Source organism: Vombatus ursinus, unplaced genomic scaffold (genome assembly GCF_900497805.2).
Source record: "Vombatus ursinus unplaced genomic scaffold, bare-nosed wombat genome assembly UNPS02014792.1, whole genome shotgun sequence".
NCBI lineage: Eukaryota > Metazoa > Chordata > Mammalia > Diprotodontia > Vombatidae > Vombatus > Vombatus ursinus.
The window spans coordinates 15,577,963-15,584,448 of NW_020954570.1; the positions used below are offsets into that span (position 1 = coordinate 15,577,963).

The 6,486-nt window shown below is 33.3% G+C and overlaps 1 pseudogene; it reads right to left on the minus strand.

The window, feature by feature from the left end:
- Positions 1-511: 511 nt before the first annotated feature.
- The window catches only part of LOC114048310, a 9,674-nt pseudogene continuing 3,699 nt past the window's right edge, over positions 512-6,486 (minus strand).

A 6,486-nucleotide genomic window follows, 5' to 3' on the forward strand; every position in this document is an offset into this window, starting at 1 on the left:
AAAGTGACAGATTGGATAAGAAAACAAAATCCTACAATCTGGTGCTTATAAGAAACACATTAAAAAAAGACATACACAAAATAAAACTTAGGGAATATAAAATAATTATTATGCATCAAGTGAATTAGAAAAATCGGGAATTACAATCATGCTATGTGACAAACCAGAACATTCAAAAACTAAAATGAATAAACAAAGAAATTATGTTTTACTTAATGGAAACAAGGGCAATAAACCAATATCAGGAAGAAGAAGAAGAAAAACCTTATATGATCCAAATGCCTTAGCATCCAAATTCATAAAGGAAACATTGTCTGAGCTGAGAGAAAACAGACAGTAACATAATAGTGAAAGGAAACTTCAATATCTAACAGTTTTAAATGAGTATAAAAGATACATAAACAAAAGGAAAATATGAATTTGTATAAATTTCTGGAGAAACTGGGGTTAAAAGATTTATGAATTCTTTTTTTAAGTAATAATTTGTCTTTTTATTGAGTACCTTAACAAATTATGCCATAACAGCAAATTTCCAAAGGGGATACAGGCATTCCTTCCTCTACTGTTTTTTTGGTCTTCAGGCTTTCCTCATGTTTATTAAGCCTGCAGTGCATGGGATAGGTCTTCTTGGGCTGCAAGTCCAGGGGCTTGTATTTCTTGCCCTTATAGAATTTCCCGAGGTTCTCTTTCTGTGTCTGGTTGATGACAATCAGAACTCCGGCAATAGATTTTCAGATAACTAGGATATTAGAAAGCTTGGATGCAGTTCCTCCAGGGACCTTGACCACTCTCAACTGGGAAAGTTCCACCTTTAAATAATCTAACTGTTTCAGTAGCTCCTCCTTCTTCTTCCCACGAAGATCCCTGGCCTTGATTTTTGCCCTGATCACAGAACAGTCACACTGCCACTGGCTCTGAGAGGAAAGAAAAAGATATATGGATTCTTTTAACTGGGACAGAAAAGGAATATAGATATTTTTCAACATCACATGGTATTTTTACAAAAATTTACCATGTACTAGGACACAGAGATATTACAACAAAGAAATGTAAAAAGGAAGAAATAATTAATTCATTTTTGTAGACCACAACACAATAAAAATAGTAATTGGGTCAGGAACGACAAATAAAAGATACAGACTCAAATGAAGACTAAAAAATGATTAGGTAAAATAAATCATAACAGCTATTAGTAAGTATGTAAAAGAAAAAATAATAATGAAACAACAAATCAAAATTTTTCAGATGCAGTTTAAGCAATCCTTGAGGGGAAATCATATTTTTACTAATATATGTTAACAAAATAGAAAAAGAAAAGTTTAATGAACTTAATATACATTTAAACACAATAGAAATTTGACAAATATAGAAACCTAAAGTAAGCACAAAAGAGGAGATATTTCAAAATATAGGGGAAATAGATAAGTTTGAAACAAAAAAATAGAAATAACAAAACTAAAAGCTAGTTCTTTGAAATTTGATATAACACTATTGTGCTATATGACTGGGATCATGAGTAAGCAGAGCAAAAAGAGTCAGACTATATTATATTACTTTGGTGACAAAGAAGATCAAAACATACAACCAGAAGAAGAAAACAAAGTCAAAGCTCCTACAACCAAAGTCTCCAAGAAAAATACAAATCAGTCCCAGGCCTTGGAAGAGCTCAAAAGGGATTTTGAGAAGCAAGTAAGAGAAGTAGAGGAAAAATTGGGAAGAGAAATGAGAGTGATGCAAGAAAATCATGAAAAACAAGTCAACAGCTTGCTAAAGGAGACCCAAAAAAATACTGAAGAAAATACAACCTTAAAAAATAGCCTAACCCAAATGGCTAAAGAGGTCCAAAAAGCCAATGAGGAGAAGAATGTCCTAAAAATCAAAATTGGCCAACTGGAAAATGAAGTCCAAAAGCTTACTGAGGAAAATACTTCCTTAAAAATTAGAATAGAGCAATTAGAAACTAGTGACTTTATGAGAAATCAAGACACTGTAAAACAAATCCAAAAGAACGAAAAATTAGAAAACAATGTGAAATATCTCATTGGAAAAACAACTGACCTGGAAAATAGATCCAGGAGAGAGAATTTAAAAATTATTGAACTATCTGAAAGCGATGATCAAAAAAAGAGCCTAGACATCATCAATCAAGAAATTATCAAGGAAAACTGCCCTGATATTTTAGAACCAGAGGGCAAAATAGAAATTGGAAGAATCTACCAATCTCCTCCTGAAAGAGACCCCTAAAGGAAAACTCCTAGGAATATTGTAGCCAAATTCCAGAGTTCCCAGGTAAAGGAAAAAATATTACAAGCAACCAGAAAGAAACAATTCAAGTATTCTGGAAACACAATCAGGATAACACAAAATTTAGCAGCTTCTACAATAAGGGACTGCAGGGCATGGAATATAATATTACAGAGGGCAAAGGAGATAGGATTACAACCAAGAATCACCTACCCAGAAAAACTGAGTATAATCCTTTGGGGGAAAAATGGTCATTCAGTGACATAGAGGACTTTCAAGCATTCTTGATGAAAAGATCAGAGCTGAATAGAAAATTTGACCTTCAAATACAAGACTCAAGTGGAACATGAAGAGGTAAACAAGAAAGAGAAATCATAAGAAACTTATTAAGGTTGAACTGTTTACATTCCTGCATGGAAAGATGATATTTGTAATTCATGAGACCTTTGTCAGTATTAGGGTAATTGGAGGGGAAAATTATATGTATGTATATATAGGTAGATAGATAGATAGATAGATAGATAGATAGATAGATAGATAGATAGATGGATGGATAGATAGATAGATAAATAGATACATATAGATAGATATGGATACTTAGATAGATAAATAGATAGAGGACACAGGGTGAGTTGAAAATGAAGGGGTCATATCTGCAGAATAAAATGAAGGGGTGAGAGAGGATTATACTAGCAGAAGGAGAAAGGGAGAGATAGAACAGGGCAAATTATCTCACAAAAAAAAACAGAAAAGAAAAGGCTCTTATAGTGGAGGGGAAATGGGGAAGGTGAGAGGGAATGCGTGAATCTTATTCTCATAGGATTTGACTTAAGGAGAGAATAACATACACACTCAATTGGGTATGGAAATCTGTCTTACCCAACAGGAAAATAGGGGGGAAGGGGACAAAAGAGTAGGGGGATGATAGAGAGGAGGGCAGATTGGGAAAGGGGGTAATCAGAAGCAAATACTTCTGAGGAGGAACAGAGTCAAAAGAAAGAATAGACTAAATGGAGGGGCAGGATAGCTTTAAGAGAAATAGAGTTAGTTTTTCACAGTATGTCTACTATGGAAATGTTTCGCATAACTGCACATATATAACCTATATTGAGTTGCTTGCCTTTTCAATGGGGGTGGATGGGGAGGGAGGAAGGGAGAAAATTTGGAATCCAAAGTTTTAAAAACACATGTTTAAAAAAATGTTTTCACATGCAACTGGGAAATAAGAAATACAGGAAATGGGGTACAGAAATCTATCCTGCCCTACAGGAAAATAGAAGGGGAAGGGGATAAGAAAAGGGGGGAGAGATAGCAGGGAAAGCAGACTAGGGGAAGGGGTATTCAGAATGCATGCCGTCTTGGGGTGGGGGGAGGGACGAGATAGGGTGAAAATTTGGAACTCAAAATCTTGTGGAAGTAAATGTTGAAAACTAAAAATAAATAAATCTATTTAAAAAAAGAAAAAAGAAAAAAATTTTAAAAAAAGAAATAGTAAGTGGGATAGTTTCCGTCAAACCTGAGAAGACTTATCTGAACTGATGCAAAGTTAAGTTGCATAGGATGTCATATATTGTGACAGCAATTTTGTAACAATAATCATCTGTGAAAGATTTAAATACCTTGATCCATGACAATTCTAAAGGATAGATGATGAAAAAATGCAATTCTGCTTCAGAGAGAAAAATTATGAACTCTGAGTGCAGATTGAAGCATATTTTTTTCATTTTCTTTACTTTTTTTGCCACATGGCTAATATAAAAAATATTTTGCATCACTTCACATGTATAATGAGTAAAATATTGCTTGCCTTATCAATGGGTAGGGAAGGGGCTGGAGGGAGAGAATCTGAAACTCAAAATTTCAAAAATGAATGTTTAAAAAGGTGTATAACAAAAACAAAATAAAAATAAGTTCCTTTAAAATAGAAAATATTAATAAAAACCATTAGCTAGTCTAGTTTAAAAGGAAAAGGCAGAAAGTCACACTAACAAACCAGCAAGGTGAAATCATAATAAAACCAGAAGAAAAAAGTACAATCAGAACATATAATACAAAGTTATATGCAAACAAAACTGAGAACAGAAAAGAAGTAGAGGAATACCTTCAAAAATATAAAATATTTTGGAAAAGGTATCACATTTCCAAAGATTGATTTGTATAGAATTCTTTACTCACAATTCCCTGTAGATAGTCATACACATATTGCAGATGTGGGTAAAGAATGACATTTTAGTGCAGGGTTTAGCTCAGTTACTTATATAATGTTTGGTAGAAAGATTTCAGCTATAGATTAGACTTGTTATGTTTTCCCTTATTCCCTGAGATATCTACCAGTAAGTATTCATTGATTCATTTTCCCAAAGCATATGTTTTAACCTGCTTACAGGTTAGTTACCTCTAAAATATGCATTCATGCTTTCAAGTGCAGAAGGTATATTTAACTCTTTGGTTTTTAAGCAAACTCAATATATAAAAATAAGAATTTATAAATTAACGCATGCATATTGCCTTACAAAAGAATCTTTTTATGAGTAAAGTATCCTTTAAATAGCAATCAATAGGACATTTAGAATATTCAATTATCAATTTTTCAATTTATATACAAATTTCTAGAGCACATCTGTGTTGTAAACCATGACTCATCAGTGCATTGTAATTCAATTTAATAAGCAAGGGCTAAGATAACAGCTAGAAGTTTTAGAGAGGCTATATAAGGCTCAATTTAAGGGGGGAAAATCCTTACAATAAGAGCTTTAGAAAGGATTATCATGAGAGAGAATGGATTCCCCCTCACCAGATACCTGTAAGTGAAGCATAGATTTGCATATGTTAGGTATTTTATGGAAAGAATCCCTGTACAATTGGATCAGATGATCTCTGAAATTATTTTGAACCATAGATAATGATATAAGAAGATTGTGTTGCTCTGTTTTTTTTAATTTTGCTATATTTTGTAATGTGAATGGATTCATTCTATTTCTTATTTATATTTTGTTTTTAGCATTTAAATTTATACTTTAACATTAAAATATAAAGGTAAAATATTGAATGCTGTATTTTAAGTATACAACAAAAGATTTTTTTTAAGTTTGTCAAAAATAATTTTAGAAAATGCAAAAATTACATAAATTGTTAATGAGGTATCAATCAGTAAATAAGTATTCATTAAGCACCTATCATGTACTAGGTACTGTCCTAGCCTTTGGGAACAGAAAGACAAAAGTAAAATAGTCCCTGTCCTTGGTGAGCTTATTATCCAGCCAAGGAAGTTATGTGCATACATATGCACCTACATATACATATACATACATAGATACAAATATTAAGGGGAAGTGACTAGAAGCTGGGTAAATTTTAAGCTTTTGTTAAAAACTTAACCAAAACATACAGGTTATATGTTGGGATGAAATGGAACAGCCATAAGTCACTGAATATCCTACAAAAGAAGAGGTTTACTTTGACCTAACACAGCAAAGATACAGAGCAACTTGTCTCTGGACATGGCGCCCCTCATCACCATCTGGAAAATTTTGTCAGTCATCATGGTACAGTGATTCACATATTCTCAGGCACCCATCAAGTCTGAAAGGCAGCAATTATAGGCAGTGTGTGCCCCCAGACCAGGAAGGTGTATCAAAGGCCAATCAGGTTGTGTGAGAAGAGAAAAAAAAAATTGTCAGGGTTAGGGAAGGTACATCAGGAAACTGCTGGTGCTATCACAAAAGGGAAAAAAAAACTTTGAAAGATTTAAGCATCCTGATCAATGCAGTAACCAACAGTAACTTCAGAAGACTAATAATGGAGATTCTTTGAGAAATATGTGATGGGTTAGAAATAAAGAATGAAACATATGTTTTTATGTATAAGCAATGTGTTGCTTTATTTTGTTTGACTATATTTAAAATAATAAAAAGAGAAAAGAAAAAAGAAGAGAATAATTTTTTTTTAAATATACACAAAGGAGGAGGTGGAGCCAAGATGGTGGAGTAAGGCAGTAAGTCTGTGTAGTAGGCCAGCTGTGAGTTTCCATGCCCCCAGTAGAAGTTTAAGACAGTACCCTCTCCACTCCAGGAGCAGTGCCCAACTTTAAAAGTCTTGATATAAGCCGGAAAAACAAGGGAGAGAGAGAGAGAGAGACAGAGAGAGACAGAGAGAGAGAGAGACAGAGAGAGAGAGAGAAGAAGAAGAAGAAGGAAGAAAGAAAGAAAGAAAGAAAGAAAGAAAGAAAGAAAGAAAGAAAGA